Here is a 20,699-nt window from a genome sequence, read left to right as displayed (position 1 = left end):
TTGAATCGTTTCCTCTATCTATTGGTAGGTTGTTAATGATAGTGTTGGTCTTATTTCTCCACTGTCTTGAGATGCAGTCAAGGTCACAGAAGCATATAAAAGAGTAGACAATATTAGAGCATGGATATTAAGCCAGATTTTTGGGTATTGATCTTCTAATAACCTGGTTTCACTGTTAGTTTCATTGGCCAAACCTGACATAATAAAGGTAATAACGAATTTCATCACTGTTCTCTGATTTCCAAGATGTGGAGGTGGCCAGTGTTTTTCAGGAATCTCACTGTGAACTTTTAGTCTTGGAGTGCAACCTGGTGCAGCAGTTGTTAGAGAACATTAATTTGGAGATGTTAAATGTAAGGCCTGCTTTATTGTATGCAAAGATTAAGTACTAGCTTTATTTGACACATGTGCGTTGAAACAGTGAAATGTGTTGTTCGTATCAAATTAAATCAGTGAGGATTGTGCTGGGCTTTCTACAAGTGTCGCCACACTTCTGGCACCAGCGTTGCACGCCCACAATTCACTATTCCTTACTCACATCTTTGGAAGGAACCAAAGTGGGGGAATTCCACACAGTCACGGTACAAACAGACAAACTCCTTACAGACGGCTGCAGGAATCAAACCTTTATGTACAGCTGGCATGCTGTAAAGTGTTGTATGAACCGCTATGCTACCATGCTACCCTCTGCTTCATTGAAAGCACCAGTAATGGTTTGGAGCTCAGCTTTAGAGCAAGAGTAAGTGCAAATGTTACTGTACCATTCAATGTCTGTAGTGAGATGCTGAAGATGTTCTATAGGTCAGTTGTGGAGAGCGCCCTCTTCTTTGTGGTGGTGTGTTGGGGAGGAAGCATTAAGAAGAGGGACGCCTCACGTCTTAATAAGCTGGTAAGGAAGGCGGGCTCTGTCGTGGGCAAAGTACTGGAGAGTTTAACATCGGTAGCTGAGCGAAGGGCGCTGAGTAGGCTACGGTCAATTATGGAAAACTCTGAACATCCTCTACATAGCACCATCCAGAGACAGAGAAGCAGTTTCAGCGACAGGTTACTATCAATGCAATGCTCCTCAGACAGGATGAAGAGGTCAATACTCCCCAATGCCATTAGGCTTTACAATTCTACCGCCAGGACTTAAGAACTTTTTAAAAGCTATTATTAATGCTTTTTGAGATAGTGATTTAGATGCATATCAGATTTTTTTACTGAGTTAAGTATTGTATGTAATTAGTTTTGCTACAACAAGTGTATGGGACATTGGAAAAAAGTTGAATTTCCCCATGGGGATGAATAAAGTATCTATCTATCTATCTATCTACTGAGGGCAGAGTGACCTTTGACCTGGTGTATAGCCACCCTGCAGGTTAGACTCATTATTTGCATCTGAGAAGTAGTTAGCCTGAGGGGATCTTGAATAGTGTACCTGCCCTGTAAGTGCTCACAAATTTTCAATGCCTATTAATTCTGATTAAAAAAATGATTTTATTTTGGATTTTAATTTAGAGAATGTTCTTATGCATCAAGTTCTCATACATAAATAGCATGTAAATCCCAATTATGGGCTTGTTTTGTAGTACTTGTATACACTTCATGGTGAAGTCATGCTTAATAGGCAACTGATTTTGGGCATTTTCTGGTACAATTCACCCTAATGATGATGTCATTTCAGTGCAGCAGTTTGTGCTAGAATAATGGCAGAAGCATACATATTGGGTATTATGATAGCAAAGGTGTTAACAAAAGATTATAATTTATACTCAATGTTAGTCACATGCAGTTCAACAAGGAGTCCATCAGCTGAAAGTAGTGAAGCCTGCATGATTAAAAAATCTCTTCAGTCACCATGTTGTGGTATGTGGATGACCATACTCTATTACTTTTATTACAGTGGCATCAGTGCAGGTCACTGCTCCTGTCAAAGTCAAAAAGAACTGCAGATGTTGGAAATATGAACAGAAAACCTTGGAATCACTTTGCCCACCAAACACCTTGATGAAGAGTCTTAAACGCAAAACGTTAAACCTATTTCTTTTTCCACTGATATTTTCTAGTCTGATGGGGTTTTCAGACAGTTTCATTTATTGTAGATTCTGTGAAGTGATAACTGTAATTGTTGATGACCTGCTCTGCGGACTTGGGACCACCCAGAGCTATGGGATGCTACCCATGGCCCGGAATGGTCAAGAGGTCTCTCCTAGGCAACTCATTCACTCTTTCCTTCAGTCCCTCCCAACATCAGATCTCCCCAAGCAGTCTTCCTTTTTGAAAATGTTTCCTCTTTGATATTTATCCTCTTTGATATTTCCCATGGATCAGGGGCCTGGTGTTTAACATCCTTAAGGTGCATAAGTCTCAATCGCATTTTTTTAGTATGAGCAAGCCTCAATTTCCCGATTGTTTTGGTAAGTTCTAATTGGGTGTTCGCAATAATCTTAACATACATTTAGCACACTAAAAATGAGTGTAAGCAAATAATCCAAGTTTCAAGATTGTTCTTCTTAGCCTTAGTAATTTTTTAAAAAATATTTTACCTGATGTACAGCCAACATTAGTTGACCACCTGTAGTTGATGGGTGGGCCTATTGATCCATGGTGGCTTCACTACACAGATCCACCTTGACCCACGTGAGTGTGTGTATATATATCAGAAGTATATAGGCTTATCCACTAAAGGACAATATTTTTAATGGAAAGGACAAATTTGAGCTTTTTGACTAATTTGACTTGTTCATAATTACCTTTACATCTTACTGGCTTTTAATTACTAGATTCTCTAAAGAAGTTTAAATTGTCATGGTGTAATTTGGTATTTGACTGCATATTCTTCACACTATTAGTCCAGTAAAATAATCAGTACACAATTATACCCATGCAGTTAGGACCAGGATAAGCAACACACACAAAATGCTGGCCAGGATAATCAGAATTATGCAGGAGAGAATATTCACAGAAGTAGATTCTAAATGTTGTCAGGTATTTGTTGGCTGAATTGAGGGCAGGGTTGTAGTATCATCAGAAGCAGTAGTGAATAGTGCAGAGGAATTTCCTACCTTTCATGGTTGGTAAACAACACTCGGAGCAGAAGAAGGGAAAAATAGAAGGCAAAAGTAACACATTAATCATACAACTGATTACCCAGATATAGCACAAGTGGCTTCAGCCGATGGAGACTTCAGGCTTTATATTGTTAGGACTGTGCCCCAACTCTGAGGAGCCGAAGGGTACAAAGTAGCCCCCCTCCTTTTTGAGAATCGCAAGATCGCTATTAATTCAGGTCAGGAGACCCAGGAAATGAGAGAGAGACTTTTGGAATGTGTCCTGGCCTCCGCGATACAAAGCCACAGATAACGGCCATTGTCTCTTGGAGACGGAATTGTGTATTGAGTACTGTACTATTCATGGAAGCCCTCAGGGAATGAGCAGAGGGGGCCGGGTGAGGGATGGCATCATCCCAACCTGACTGACATTTGAGACCCCGTGAGTAAGGATAAAAGAGGGTCTGGGGAACAACCCCTTTAGACGCACCAGGAGAAACGCTAGAAATCCCGTGACAGCGTTTAATAGCGACAGCCGGTGGAAGGCCCACGTGTGTCCTTCCCCGTTGCCCAGGATTGAGGCCTTACCACGGAAGACGGCTTAGCTAAAGAAGAGATCACCACCGACGACATTTCGAAGGATCGACATCATAAAAAGGAAAACAGGCAAGTTCTAAAAATCCGTCTCTCTCTCCAACCAAAAGTTGCAGCCTGAATGAACTGAAGTGACTTTTATATTTCCATCGGACAATACATTATCCCCTAGACAATGATAGAGCTATTTCTTATTGATTTTTATTATACCCGCGCTTTTAGATTTAGTATTGATGACGTATATTATCTGTATGTTTGCATTGATATTATTTTTGTGTATTTTTATCAATAAATGCTGTTAAAAATAGTACCATCAGACTTCAACAGACCTCTCTATCTTTGCTGGTAAGTGACCCAGTTACGGGGTACGTAACAATATGCATCAGTGTTGGCATGGGGTCATAGAGCCATAAAATTGCATGTCAAAGAAGCAGGCCCTTCAGCCCATCATGTCCCTGCTGACCTTTCTCACAAGTGCCATCACACTTCCAGCACCAACATAGCATACCCACAACTCACTAATACTACCTGGACATCTTTTTTTTTGGAATGTGGAAAGAAACTAGAACATCCAGAGGATATCCAGGCAGTCAAGGGGAGAACTTATCTACTCCAAAGGGAACCAAATCCCAATCTGGAAAACTATTGCTCTGACTGCTACGGTATCATGCCACCATTGATGGAGCGTATACAACCTTGAAGTTCATTACATCTACAAAAATAAATAAGGTATTACATGTGTTTGGCTGTCAGTGGAGCATCAAAGAAAAACCAAAGCATCAAGGAATTTGCAGATAATCTATTTTAATCTAAGATGATAGTTGGGAAGTTGGTTGAATTCAGTGGCAAGGTATGGAGTATATGACAATTGCTGAATATTTTCAGGCAACATATCAGAAATAAGATTTTAAATAGTCTGATTAAACAGAGGTGTGAGGAGGACTGAGGGATGTGGCTCTGCTTATTTTTCAATATATCTATTAACAGCACTCTTTTTCCATTTTCTGACAATATTATATTGAAGATGATATTCTAATAGTGATGACACAGTGGATATTGGTCGAATCAAAGGTGGTGACAATTCAGCAGAAATGAGAGATATTGAAATTCTGCCAGATGAGTGCCACAACAACCACCTCTTTCTCAATGAGCTGATTATTGACTCCGGGAGAAGGAAATCAGAGGTTCATGAGCCAGTCCTCATTGGCGGATCAGAGCTGGAGAGGGATAACAACTTTAAATTCGTCAGTGTTATCATTTTAGAGAATATGTCCTGCATTCAGCATGTTAAGTGCCATTACAAAGAAAGCACAGCAGCACCTTCACTCTCTTAGAAGTTTGTGTAGACTTGGCATATCATCTAAAATGTTGAACACTTCTACAGATGTGCAGTGGAGAGTATATTGACTGGTTGCATCATGACGGGTATGGAAAAACTAATGCCCTTGAATGGAAAAACCCTACAAAAATATGACATCCTGAAGTGGGAAGGTGAACAGCCAGAGGTCATGGTACATATTGGTACCAACGACATAGGTTGGAAAAGGGAAGAGATCCTGAAAACAGACTTCGGAGAGTTAGGAATGAAGTTGAGAAGCAGGACCTCAAAGATAGTAATCATGGGATTACTCCCTGTGCCACGTGACAGTGAGTATAGAAATAGAGTGAGTTGGAGAATAAATGCGTGGCTGAGGGATTGGAGCAGGGGGCAGGGATTCAGATTTCTGGATCATCGGGACCTCTTTTGGGGCAGGTGTGACTTGTACAGAAAGGACAGGTTGCACTTGAATCCGAGGGGGACAAATATCTTGGCGGGGAGGTTTGCTAAGGCTATTGCAGAGAGTTTAAACTAGAGTTGCTGGTTGGTGGGACAAGAATTTAGAGAAGGAGGAAGGGGCAGTTGGCTCACAAATAGAGAAAGCTTATAGGCAGTATGACAGGGAGGATAGGCAGGTGATAGAGAAGGGATGCACTTAGACTGATGGCTTGAGATGTGTCTATTTTAATGCAAGGAGTATCATGAACAAAATGATGAGCTTAGAGCACGGAACAGTACTTGGAGCTATGATGTTGTGGCCATTACAGAGACTTGGATGGCTGAGGGGCAGGAATGGTTACATAAAGTGCCAGGCTTTAGATGTTTCTGAAGGAACAGGGAGAGAAGTAAAAGAGGTGGGAGTGTGGCACTATTGTTCACCGGTAGTGCCACGGCTGCAGAAAAGGATGAAGTCATGGAGAGATTGTCTACTAAATCTCTGTGGGTGGAAGTTAGGAACAGGAAGGGGTCAATAACTCTACTGGGTGTTTTTTATAGGCCAGACAATAGTAACAGGGACATCAAGGAACAGATAGGGAGACAGATTGTGGAAAGGTGTAATAATAACAGGGTTGTCGTGGTGGGAGATTTTAATTTCCCAAATATTGATTGGCATCTCCCTAGAGAAAGGGGTTTAGATGGGGTAGAGTTTGTTAGGTGTATTCAGGAAGGTTTTCTGACACAATATATAGATAAGCCTACAAGAGCAGAGGCTGTATTTGATCTGGTATTAGGAAATAAAACTGGTCAGGCGTCATCTCTCTCAGTGAGAAAGCATTTTGGAGATAGTGATCATAATTCTATCTCCTTTACCATAGCATTGGAGAGGGATAGGAACAGACAAGTTAGGAAAACATTTAATTGGAGTAAGGGGAAATATGAAGCTATCAGGCAGGAACTTGGAAGCATAAATTGGAAACAGATGTTCTCGGGAAATGTACGGAAGAAGCGTGGCAAATGTTCAGGGGATATTTGTGTGGGTGCTGTGTAGGTACGTTCTGATGAGACAGGGAAAGGATGGTAGGGTACAGGAACCGTGGTGTACGAAGGCTGTTGAAAATCTAGTCAAAAAGAAAAGAAAAGCTTACAAAGATTCAAAAAACTAGATAATGATAGATATCTAAAAGATTATAAGGTTAGCAGGAAGGTGCTTAAGAATGAAATTGGTAGAGCCAAAACGGGCCATGAGAAGACCTTGGCGGGCAGGATTAAGGAACATCCCAAGGCATTCTACAAGTATGTGAAGAGCAAGAGGATAAGACGTGAGAGAATAGGACCAATCAAGTGTGACAGTGGAAAAGTGTGTATGGAACTGGAAGAGATAGCAGAGGTACTTAATGAATACTTTGCATCAGTATTCACTACAGGAAAGTATCTTGGCAATTGTAGGGATGACTTACAGCAGTCTGAAAAATTTGAACATATAGACATTAAGAAAGAGGATGTGCTGGAGCTTTTGGAAAGCATCAATTTGAATAACTCACCGGAACCAGGCAAGATGTACCCCAGGCGACAGTGGGAGGCGAGGGAGGAGATTGCTGAGCCTCTGGCAATGATCTTTGCATCATCATTGGTGACAGGGGAGGTTCTGGAGGATTGGAGGGTTGCAGATGGAGTAGAGATAGCCCAGAAAATTATAGACCAGTGAGTCTTACTTCAGTGGTTGGTAAGATGATGGAGAAGATCCTGAGAGGCAGGGTTTATGAACATTTAGAGAGGTATAATATGATTAGGAATAGTCAGCATCGCTTTGTCAAAGGTAGGTCGTGCCTTACAAGCCCGATTGAATTTTTTGAGGATGTGACTAAACACATTGATGAAGGTAGAGCAGTAGATGTAGTGTATATGGATTTCAGCAAGGCATTTAATTAGGTACCCCATGTAAGGCTAATTGAGAAAGTAAGGAGGCACGGGATCCAAGGGGACATTGCTTTGTGGATCCAGAACTGGCTTGCCCACAGAAGGCAAAGAATGGTTGAAGACGGGTAATATTCTGCATGGAGGTTGATGACGTGGTGTGCCTCAGAGATCTGTCCTGGGACCCATACTCTTCATGATACTTATAAATGAACCTAGATGAGGAAGTGCAGGGATGGGTTAGTAAGTTTGCTGATGACACAAAGGTTGGGGGTATTGTGGATAGTGTGAAGGGCTGTCAGAGGTTACAGTGTGACATCAATAGGATGCAAAACTGGGCTGAGAAGTGGCAAATGGAGTTCAACCCAGATAAGTGTGAGGTGGTTCATTTTGGTAGGTCAAATAGGATGACAGAATATAGTATTAATGGTGAGACTCTTTACTGTGTGGATCATAGGGATGTTGGGGTCCGAGTCCATAGGACACTCAAAGCTGCTGCTCAGGTTGATTCCTTGGTTAAAAAGGCCTTCGTCAACCGTGGGATTGAGTTTAAGAGCCGAAAGGTAATGTTACATCTAAATAGGACCCTGGTCAGACCCCACTCGGAGTACTGTGCTCAGTTCTGGTCTCCTCACTACAGGAAGGATGTAGAAACTAAAGGAAGGGTGCAGAGGAGATTTACAAGGATGTTGCCTGGATTGGGGAGCATGCCTTCTGAGAACGGGTTGAGTGAACTCAGTCTTTTCTCCTTGGAGCGACGGAGGATGAGAGGTGACCTGATAGAGGTGTAAATGCTGATGGGAGGCATTGATTGTGCAGATAGTCAGAGGTTTTCTCTCAGAGCTGAAATGGCTAACAGAGCTTCAATATAATTATGGAGAAGGACAGGACTGGACCTAGAGTTGAGATTTTTGATTGGAGAAAGGCTAACTTTGAGGAGATGCGCAGGGATTTAGAGAGAGTGGAATGGGTCAAGTTGTTTTATGGGAAGGATGTAATAGAGAAATGGAGGTCATTTAAGGGTGAAATTATGAGGGTACAGAATCTTTATGTTCCTGTTCGGTTGAAAGGAAAGATTAAAGGTTTGAAAGCGCCATGGTTTTCAAGGGATATTAGAAACTTGGTTCGAAAAAAGAGGGATGTCTACAATAGATATAGGCAGCATGGAGTAAAGGAATTGCTCGAGGAATATAAAGAATGTAAAAGGAAACTTAAGAAAGAGATTAGAAAAGCTAAAAGAAGTTACGAGTTTGGTTTGGCAAATAAGGTGGAAGTAAATCCGAAAGGCTTCTATAGTTATATTAAAAGCAAGAGGATAGTGAGGGATAAAATTGGTCCCTTAGAGAATCAGGGTGGTCAGCTATGTGTGGAGCCGAGGGAGATGGGAGAGATTTTGAACGATTTCTTCTCTTCGGTATTCACTAAGGAGAAGGATATCGAATGGTGTAAGGTGTGGGAAACAAGTAAGGAAGTTATGGAACCTATGACAATTAAAGAGGTGGAAGTACTGGCGCTTTTAAGAAATTTAAAAGTGGATAAATCTCCGGGTCCTGACCGGATATTCCCCAGGACCTTGAGGGAAGTTTGTGTAGAGATAGCAGGAGCTCTGACGGAGATCTTTCAGATGTCATTAGAAACAGGGATTGTGCCGGAGGATTGGCGTATTGCTCATGTGGTTCCATTGTTTAAAAAGGGTTCTAGAAGTAAGCCTGGCAATTATAGACCTGTCAGTTTGACATCAGTGGTGGGTAAATTAATGGAAAGTATTCTTAGAGATAGTATTTATAATTATCTGGATAGACAGGATCTGATTAGGAGTAGCCAGCATGGATTTGTGCGTGGAAGGTCATGTTTGACAAACCTTATTGAATTTTTTGAAGTAGTTACGAGGAATGTTGACGAGGGTAAGGCAGTGGATGTAGTCTATATGGACTTCAGCAAGGCCTTTGACAAAGTTCCACACGGAAGGTTAGTTAAGAAGGTTCAGTCGTTAGGTATTAGTGCTGGAGTAATAAAATGGATTCAACAGTGGCTAGATGGGAGATGCCAGAGAGTAGTGGTGGATAATTGTTTATCGGGATGGAGGCCGGTGACTAGCGGGGTGCCTCAGGGATCTGTTTTGGGCCCAATGTTGTTTGTAATATACATAAATGATCTGGATGATGGGGTGGTAAATTGGATTAGTAAGTATGCTGATGATACTAAGGTAGGAGGTGTTGTGGATAATGAGGTGGGTTTTCAAAGCTTGCAGGGAGATTTATGCCGGTTAGAAGAATGGGCTGAACGTTGGCAGATGGAGTTTAATGCTGAGAAGTGTGAGGTTCTACATTTTGGCAGGAATAATCCAAATAGAACATACAGGGTAAATGGTAGGGCATTGAGGAATGCAGTGGAACAGAGAGATCTAGGAATAACAGTGCATAGTTCCCTGAAGGTGGAGTCTCATGTAGATAGGGTGGTGAAGAAGGCTTTTGGAACGCTGGCCTTTATAAATCAGAGCATTGAGTACAGAAGTTGGGATGTAATGTTAAAATTGTACAAGGCATTGGTAAGGCCAAATTTGGAATATTGTGTACAGTTCTGGTCACCGAATTATAGGAAAGATATCAATAAATTAGAGAGAGTGCAGAGACGATTTACTAGGATGTTACCAGGGTTTCAGCACTTAAGTTACAGAGAAAGGTTGAACAAGTTAGGTCTCTATTCATTGGAGCGTAGAAGGTTGAGGGGGGATTTGATCGAGGTATTTAAAATGTTGAGAGGGATAGATAGAGTTGACGTGAATAGGCTGTTTCCATTGAGAGTAGGGGAGATTCAAACGAGAGGACATGATTTGAGAGTTAGGGGGCAAAAGTTTAAGGGAAACACGAGGGGGTATTTCTTTACTCAGAGAGTGATAGCTGTGTGGAATGAGCTTCCTGTAGAAGTAGTAGAGGCCAGATCAGTTGTGTCATTTAAGGTAAAATTGGATAGGTATATGGATAGGAAAGGAGTGGAGGGTTATGGGCTGAGTGCGGGTAGGTGGGACTAGGTGAGATTAAGAGTTCGGCACGGACTAGGAGGGCCGGAATGGCCTGTTTCCGTGCTGTGATTGTTATATGGTTATATGAAAGGGCACAGTTTTAAGGTGCTTGGAAGTAGGTACAGAGGAGATGTCAGTGGTAAGTTTTATGCAGATAGTGGTGAGTGCGTGGAATAGGCTGCTGGCGGAGGTGGTGGAGGCGGAAATGATAGGTTCAGTTAAGAGTCTCCTGGACAGGTATATGAAGCTCAGAAAAATAGAGGGTTATGGGTTACCCTAGGTAATTTCTAAAGTAAGTACATGTTTGGTACAGCATTGTGGGCCAAAAGGCCTGTATGGTGCTGTAGGTTTTCTATGTTCTTATGTTCTATGTTTTCTAAAAAGTAATGGTTTCAGCCCAGTCCATCACGAGTAAAGCCTTCCCCACCACTGAGCATATCTACATGGAGTGCTGTTGCAGGAAAGCAGCCTCCATCATCAAAGTCCCCCTGCATCCAGGCCACGGTCCCTTCTTGCACGCTGCCATCAGGAAGGGGGTACTGGAGCCTTAGGGGCACTCCACTAGGTTCAAGAACAGTTATTATCCGTCAATAATCCAGCTCTTAAACCAGAGAGAATAAATTCTCTGAACCTTACTCACCCCAGCACTGACTGTTCCCGCAACCTAAGGACTCGTTTTCAAGGACTATTCATCTCAAGTTCTCGATATTTTTTTGCTGAATTATTGTACTTTTAATCTATTTGTAGTTGTATAGTTTGTTGTCTTTTGCACATTGGTTGTTTGTTTGTCTTTTGAATTGACTTTATTTCTTATATCCTTCAAATACATGAGGAGTAAATTCTTTACGTGATGTCTCCGTCTAAATGTGCAATGTGCAATGTGCAATTTATAGTAATTTGTAATAAATAGTATGTACAACAGGACAGTCAATATATCATGGAAATACAATTGTATCAGCATGAATTAATCAGTCTGATGGCCTGGTGGAAGAAACTGTCCCGGAGTCTGTTGGTCCTGGCTTTTATGCTGTGGTACTGTTTCCCAGATGGTAGCAGCTGGAGCAGTTTGTGGTTGGGGTGACTCGGGTCCCCAATGATCCTTTGGATCATTTTTACACACTGCCTATGTAAGTGTCTGGAATAGTGGGAAGTTCACATCTACAGATGCACTGGGCTGTCCGCACCACTCTCTGCAGAGTCCTGCGATTGAAGGAAGTACAGTTCCCAAACCAGGCAGTGATGCAGCCAGTCAGGATGCTCACAATGGCGTCCCTGTAGAAAGTTCATATGATTTGGGAGTCCATACCAAACTTCTCCAACTGTCTGAGGTGAAAGTGGCACTATTTTGCCTTTTTCACCACACAGCTGGTATGTACAGATCATGTGAGATCCTTGGTGATGTTTATGCTAAGGAACCTAAAACCATTCACCCTCTCAGGCCCAGATCCACTGATGTCAATAGGGGTTAGCTTGTTCCATTCCTCCTGAAGTCCACAACCAGCTCCTTTGTTCTTGTGCCATTGAGGGAGAGGTTGTTTTCTTGACACCACTGTGTCAGGGTGTGTGTGGCCTTTCATTGATTATATTATGATTCTTTGTACTTTCTGTGAATGACTGCAAGAAAAAGAATCACAGGGTGGTATATTGTGGCATACTGTATATCTTTGAACTTTGAACTTTTTGAACTCAGGAAACTACTTGTCCATGCTCAGATAAATTCATACTTCAATGCTAAGAATTTGACTCAGCACTAAGTGAGGCATTACCTTTCACCTCCTTATACATTTTACTGGTTTTGTGTGTTTGCACAACGACTCACCTTCTTTGCCAGTATTTTTGGGTCTTTCTATGAATAACTTATAATCTATTATATTGAACATCCATGTAAAGTCTTGCTGTTCCTGTTCTGTTTTGTAACTTTAAAACCTTAATTCAAAGGAAGATATGTAAGTCTGGGAATATGGGTCTACTTCATCTATACTTTAAAGGGGGGGGGGGAGAACGCAGCACATGGTAGTGTGGTGACGTATGCAATTTGCATATTTTTACATATAACCCATAATTCAGGCCTAAAGATGTAATTGCTGTGGAGGATTTCTTATTCGTGTGGGATAACATCTATCCTGACAAGGAATCACGCTGCTTGACCATCGAAATTTGTGGTTGTAAAACAGTCTCAGGTCTGGGGCCCTTTCCATGGTGATTGTAGGAATTGACTCTGGGATTGCAGGAAGTGGTTCTGATAGCTCTGGATACAGTACATTTCTTTTCCTTTTCTCGCTCAGGATCTCCTTCAATCTCCCTCTTTTACTTTTTCACATTCTCTCTCTTCATCTCTCCCCTCCTCTTTCTTTTTCTAGTTTGTGCATCTTAATCTTGTGAAGGTCCATTTAATTCACTGGAGCATTCTCTAATTGATCCTTCTATTGCTCCTTTATAATCTGATCTCTTCTCTTAGTTTCTTCATCCACAACATCATCTGATGAATCCTCTGTTTTTCTATCTCCCCAATCCCTTCTTTTTGGCTTTCCATTCATCCAACTGGACTTTGGTCTTTGCATCTTCTTTTTCAAACAGCTTTTTGACTCCCACTTGATGTTTATGGAATAATTTTAATGGCCATAGAGTAGATTCAGTTTCTATATACTTACAACAGCCAGATGTTTGCATCTTTCCTGAAGCTCCTTGAACTCTCTTCCAGGTTAAAACCAAACCACATCTTGCAATTAACTGATGGGTTAACATATCAGAAGCTTTCTCAGATATGTTGCCACAAAAACTGTAGTAGTCAGACCACTGCTTTCGTCACTTTCATGCTTCCCCTGAGCAGCATGATCCTTCCTTGGTCCCACCTGCTTTCAACCAGAGGCACAGAGGCTAACACTTGTTTGTCCTCTGTTGGGCAACATTTCAGGGTGCACAGCATGGAGACAGTTGTAGTGTCATCCAGTACCTTTCTTAATTAACTTTCAGATGGCTTCATTGCAGGGAATGTGGCATGCAAGTTGTGGACAGATTTCCAATGAACTTGTCATTGCCCCAGCCAATCATAACCCCACAATGCTGGTCCTTTTATTATTACTACATATAAGCACAATGTGGCTTGTTGATTGTTGTATAGTCAGCCCTCCTTATCTGCAAGGGATTGGTTCTGGGACCTCCTTCGGGTATCAAAAAACGCGGATGCTCATGTGCCTGATATAAAATGGCGTAGTATTTGCATATAACCTATGCACATCCTCCCGTATACTTTAAATCATCTCTAGATTACTTATAATACCTAATACAATGTAAATGCTATGTAAATAGTTGTTACATTATCTTGTTTAGGGAATATTGACAAGAAAAAAAGCTGTACAAGTTTCTCTCACTCACAGCACAAGCAGCGAATGAACAAGACGCAAGGCGAACAATGATCAAACAAGTAAAACTTGTAATACCTGACAGTAGTTGTTACACTGTCTTGTTTAGGGAGTAAGGACGCTTTGGAGGAGGCTCAATAATACTAAAGTCAGGAACTGTGGGGGTTGAGGGCTGAGGATCTTCAAGCGTTGAACGTCGAGACTTCAGAATTGCAGATGCTTTAGTTAGAAACATTGTCATAGGAAGCTGTCTCTTCTTTTCCTTGCATTAAAAAACAAATCTTGCAAGGTAGCCTTTCGCTTCTATGAGTTTCTAGAGCTCCTCTGGGAATGGTGCTGCGGCCTCGGCATTAGCCAATGCCGGTTCTCCCGTGATCTTTATGTTCTTGAGGCTGCAGCGCTTTACGTAGCCAGCCAGCTATCCCTTACTAGCCTTAAACTCTTCTCTCTCGCTCTCATCAACCCTGTCACAGTACTGGTCATAGAGACTAAGAGCTTTTCCAGGTATAATTTGGCCATCGACAGGGATATGCTTCTGTGACATGTCCTCTAGCCACACACTTAATGCTTTCTCAGTCTTCACAAGCACTTTATCACGAACCAGAGAGACCATTTTTGCTGTTGTAGGGGCAGCACTAACACTTCCATGAATTTGCCACGTTTCAAAAGATCTAATATTTCTACTTTCTCAGCGAGAGATAGCACTTTACATTCCCTCTTAGCCTTTGAGGAATTGCTTTGACCACATAATTGCTTTTTAGGAGCCATTTTTTCACAGGAACAAAGCAGCGAACAAACGAGATACGAGGCAAACAATGCTCGAAGAACGAGTGCTGGAAGAGCACTTCTGGATTTTCTCGATTCGCAGTTGGTTGAATTCACGCATGCGGGACTTGTGGGTAAGGAGGACCGACTGTATTTCTCCGTTATGGATGTCGTGCTCACAGGAGTTATCTTTTCTCCATGTCAGAATGGGAACGGAAAGTGAAATTAAAATGGGTGGCCACTGGGATATCTTGCTTCTTCTGGCAGGTAGGTGCTAGGTGAAGTGGTCTCCCAATGTATGCCAGGTCTCACCAGGAGGCCACACCAGGAGCAAAAGACACAGTATATGATCTCAACAGACTCACAGGTGAAGCATCGCCTCACCTGGAAGGACTATTTGGGGCCCTGAATGGTAGTATCTTTGGTGATTTGATTTGACACAAAATGAAGCATTTCATTGTAAGTTTCTGAGTACAGGTGACAAAAAGGCTAACCTTTAAGACTCGTTTCTTGCTTAGATGATCTTTATTTTTCAATGACAGGCCATGTGCTGCCAATTGATACAATGTATGCAGAGTATCATGAACCAGTGAAAGATGTTCTCCTTGGAGTGGTGGGCTTTTCCTGCGATGGACTAGGCTGTATCCACCACTGTTGGCATTTCCATTCTTGGGTCTTGGTGTTTTCATGTTAGGCCATGATACAACCACTCAGGATACCCTCCACTGTGCACGCACAGATGTTTGTCAGGGTTTCAGATGATGTGCCAAATCTGAGTAAACTTCTGAGGCCTTCTTTGAAATGGCCTTAAGTGCTGGTCCCAGGACAGATCCTCTGATGTGATAAGACAAAGGAATTTAAAGTTACTGACCTTTTCCATCTCCAACCCCCAATGAGAACCCTAATTTCTTGCTCATGTCGTCAATAATCAACTCTTCGGTTATTTGGTCAACAACTCTCAGATTGAGAGAATGGTTGCTGTTGGGTCACCATTCGACCAAATTTTCAATCTCCCTCCTATACGCCAATTCCTTTGGTTAGGCCAACAATGGTAGCATCAGCAAACCTAAGTATGGTGTTGGAGCTGTACTTAATCTCATAGTCACAAGTACAATGCGAGTAGAGTGGAGGGCTAAGCACGCATACTTGTGGTGCACTGATACATAGTTGGTGACATATACGCACTTTGATAATAAATTTACTTTGAACTTTGAAAGATATGAAGTGATAATGACAGTTGTGTACTGGTGCTTTTAACAATGTGGATTCCTATTCATCCTGCAAATATGTAATGATCTGCCCTAACCCTCCAAACTAGATTTTTCTGTTTTATGACAATCTACCTCCTTTTTCTATTTTACAGTTTTTCACCTAATTCATTTAATATACAGTATCCACATCTTCAAAGCCTATTTCAAGATTGTTGTCTTTGGTAAAAAATCGTAATCATAAACAATTACACATTTTAGAACAATATGATATTGACTAATTTCTGCTTCATTGATGTAATTAGGGCTTCTCCATTGAGCACAGAATCCACATTCAATGTAACCAGCTATTATTGCTTCATCAGTGATATAAATGCAATATTGTTAACGACCCATTTATATTATCACATTGATTAAATGCTGAAGTAAGCTTCAATTTATTTAATCAGTCATGTCCACACATGATCAAACATCTTTCATTATTACTTCAGTAAAAAAAATTAATATCAATCGCAATAGAACATTTTCATAATACATTTAACTACATATTTTTAATGCTCTCATGACTCATTTATGGCAGCCAATTGCAATTGTGAGTTCTAGAAGTTAATGCAATTAACAAATAATTATTGTATGATTATATGAGACAGTTAACAAAAAAACAGAGAATCTCCTTTTATCAGTTTTGCTTGCATATCTTTTGAATAATTTCATGCAAGCATTTGGGAAGGGAAGTACGTGACCCAGGCTAGAAGTTGTTTACATTGTTTTATTTTCCCTTTATCACTTGCAATTCCACATCTCACCATTGATCTCACCCTCCATCTTTTGGATTGATGTTGGAACTTCATCAACTAAAAAATCCAGAGCTGGAGTCCCTAAGGCAGACCAGCACTGAGTTCAACATTGGCCAGCAACTCCTGCAACTCCTCCTATCGGCCTCTGCCGTTCCTTTAAATTCATCAGCTGCATAGAGAAGGGAAGCCTGCTGCATGGGCAACGGCTTGCTCTCCATATCGTACTATTACGGCTTGCATATTTAGAAAGCTAGGATACAACATCTGTGGTTGACCCAGGCCAACAGAGGGCCTCACTCAGTCTCCATATGCCAAACTTCATTAACACTTAACACCATCTTAACACTTGTGCTCATTCAGCGTCCTTCCAGTGTGTGAAATCCTCTCACTCGGTTCCCTGCTCCCTTGCTAGTTTACTTATGGTGATCTTCAGCAAGGTGTGCTATCCACAACATGGTTAATAAGTAACTTTGATAGTTTCTTGATTAGTCAGGACATTAGAGATTACAGGGAGAAGGCAGGAGAATGGGTTTGAGGGAGATAATAAATCAGCCAAGATGGAACGATGGAGCAGACTCTATGGGCAGTCTAATTTTGCTCCTGAGTCTTATGATTAATAAAGATGGAGGTGTGAAGCAGCAGCTCTATGAGCCACTATCTGAATATATATGAGCTACTCCATGAACTGTGTTACCTTTCAACAAATTACAGGTCATTTTGTAATTGCAGAGGTCTTGTAACATGAGAATATGTTGTTATTCATGTGCTGAAGAAACTATGTTAAAGATCTAGCTCTTAAGGACACAAACTTGGAATAGATATAGTTAACCATGGACTACTGCTAAGGGAGGAGTTTGAAAAGTGGAAGCTTGTTCCAGTCTTCACATTTGAACAATCAGTGGAAATAATGTATTTTAGTACATCCTATTATGCATTTGAAATATAACAATCTGGACTGTAAGAAATGCCTGCAAAGCATTTATGTAATAGGTAATATGTTTATTAATTTATATTTATGTATTTACAGTAGAACCCAATTGTAATGATCAACTGGCAGGCATTTTACTGACACAGTAACTTTAATTTTGCATTCATGTTTTCAAAGAACACCTTACATAAACATCTGAAAAGTTGCATTTACTATTTCGACATCCACCAGCTTATAAGTCAAAAAGCATCTGTGAAGAGTAAAGCAAAGTTAAAATCTCAGGTCATTGACCCTTCATCACTTAATAGCAATGTGACATCTACATCTTTAAGATGATTTGGGGAAACCTTAAATGGATATTTTGCATCTGTATTTTCTTGGGAAATTGACAAAGAGTCTATACAATTTAGACAAAAGAGCAGTGAGGTCATGGACAGTATACAGATTACAGAAGAGGAGGTGCTTGCTGCCTTGAGCAAATTATGGCGGATAAATCCCCAGCACCTGACACAGTGCTCCCTCAAACCTTGCGAGAGACTGGTGCAGAAATTACAAAGACTCTGGCAGAGATATTTAAAATGTTATTAGGCATAGTGATGTGTTGGAGGACTGGAGGATAGCTAATATTGTTCCATTGTTCAAGAAAGGCTCTAAAAATAAGCTGGGTAATTCTAGGCCGGTGAGCCTGACATTAGTAGTGGGTAAATTATTGGAATGTATTCTAATGGGAACACAATATATGTAATTATTTGGATAGACAGGGCCAGATTAGGGATAGTTAAAATAGCTTTGTGTGTGGTAGGCCATATCTATCTATTAAATACGGTGTATTTCAAGGAGGTTATGAGAAAAGTTGATGAAGGAAAGGCTGTGGATTCTGCCCAGAAGGACTTTAGCAAAACCTTTGAAAAAGTCCCTCATGGGAGGCTAATCCATAAGATTCAGTCACTTGGCATTCAGGAAGAGGTAGAAAATAAAGATTGCCTTTGCGAGAAAAGCTAGAGTAGTATTAAACACAAGAGATTCTGGAAATCCAGAGCAACGCACACAATATACAGGAGGAGAATGGAGATGTGATAGATGGTTGCCTCTCTGACTGGAGGCCTGTGAATAGTGGTGTACCACACCGACTGGTGCTGGGTCTGTTGTTGTTTATCATCTATTTTAATGATTTAGATGATAATGTGGTAAACTTGATCAATAAATTTGTGGATGACACTAAAAATTGGGGCAGAGTGGACAGTGAGAAGCTCGCAGCAGGATCCAGACCAGATGGAACAATGGGCTGAAAAATGGCAGACGAGTGTGATGTGTTGCACTTTGTGAGGACAAACCAGGGTAAAACTTACAGGACACCAAGGAGTAGGCAGGAAATTTATTTCATACCCAGTGAAACTGAAAGCAGCATCAGTCCTTTTGTGCAGCAGAAACAGTTGCCACCTTTTAAACCACAGTTGAATATATTTGGCCTGTAACATTGGATGTCAGCAGATCAGAGTAATTGAACTCACAGCATGCTTTGCTTCCTCAGAACACTTTAGTTCTGGTAACGATACCCAATTGTGCATAGGGAAATATCCTTTGAGAGCAGTGAAGTAATATTGTATGTAAATTTGCGCTGCATCTGATCTGTAATCAGTTTCAATTCATTTCTTAAAGCAGGTTGTTTAATGTAATCTGGACAGCTATATTGGCACTCACAGCATGGGCTACCACAGTGGCATTGTGGTTAGAGAAATGTTATTACAGCTCAGGGTGTTCTGGAGTTCGAAGTTCAATTCTGGCATCCACTGTAAGGAGTTAGCACATTTTCCCTGTGAGATTGAGTTGTCTCTGGGTGTTCTGGTTTCCTCCGAAGATGGTTAGCAAGTTAATTGGTCATTGTAAATGGTCCTGTGATGAGGCTAGTGTTAAGTAGGTGGGCTTCTGGGTGATGTGGCTCGTTCGGCCAGATGGGCCGGTTCTGTACAGTATCTAGACAGGATTGTGTGTTGATAAGGGGTTAGAATCTGGGGCAGGTGTGGAGTTGTTGCAAAAAGTTCAAAATTAGGCTTCAAAACTATCTTTCAGAATTTAACTGCTTGGCTCTGTAGGTGCCAATTAGAAAGGCAACACAGAGCTGGTATCCAAACAACAAGCGGGTTATTGAAACTGGTGAGCAGCAGCAGACCATACAAAACTGATCTACCCAAACAAAATTTTGGCACATCATTATACACCTCTCTGCATACATGTTGACACAAATAAAATTGACTATTAGCTTTCTCCCCTTATAAGGATGACTTAACTAACAGTAAAGCTAAGTATTCCTTACAGAATACAACAAATATCTTTAGGTCTAATTTAACAGGAAAGATAACTTCCGACCACAAAAGTAGTGGCATGCTATAAGACTCTGCGCTTGGGCTGTAACAACTGCATCTTATTTCTTTTATCTTAAATCTTATCAGTGGTTCCTTGTTACCACATCTTCTCAGGCAACACCCAATTTTACTCCTTACTAACCTTCTTTATTCCTACCTCTACAAAAGTTCCTAATTATTCTTAAGTGGAACTTCCATCAATTGGCATTGCGGCTAATAGGCTATTTAATTTACTCCCGGATAAACAGCATAAAACAGTAACATGGTTTATCAGGTGCAGTCATGTTCATCTGTGGAGTGAAGCAACACAGTTATTAATGATGTTAGGTTTTGCTTCATAGGAAGTAATGGCCTGCAGACCCTGCCTGAGCTGATGTGCATCTGATTCTATCTCTACCATCAATCAAAATTGTTTCTTTACTCTTAAAATAACCTTGTGTAGGTCATACCTGGACCTCTTGTATAGTTCCGGATCACTTGTCTTGAATGCCGCAGATCTAGCCCTCGGAAGTCTACGAATTTCCTGTTTCATTCATGGCTTTTGGTTTGTGTATGTATGGTATATTCTCACAGGCACATATTTATCCACACAGGTCTTGATGAAGTCAGTAACCAAAGCGATGTATTCATTCAGATTTGAAGATGAATCCCTGAATATTGTCCAAGCCACTGACTCAAAGCTGTTCTGAAAGTACTCCTCCACCTTCCTTGCCCATACTTCCATGTATGGTAAATAATTTCATGTAAATAACATGAAAATCAGTGAAAGAATTAAAATAGTTTAAATACTATTTAGAATTTAAAATAATAAAACAACTAGAACACTTCAACACACCAAATTACTCCAAACCATTTTGATAAAACTCACTTTAATCAAAGAAATATAAAATACTGTAGGTTGCTCACAGATTTTCCTTTCCACTTAAGTGAATAGACTCACTGTTCCCTTGCCAGG

This window comes from Hemitrygon akajei, chromosome 13 (genome assembly GCF_048418815.1).
Source record: "Hemitrygon akajei chromosome 13, sHemAka1.3, whole genome shotgun sequence".
In the NCBI taxonomy this organism is placed as follows: domain Eukaryota; kingdom Metazoa; phylum Chordata; class Chondrichthyes; order Myliobatiformes; family Dasyatidae; genus Hemitrygon; species Hemitrygon akajei.
The sequence above is the reverse complement of the archived record's forward strand: the minus strand, read 5'-3'. Positions refer to the sequence as shown.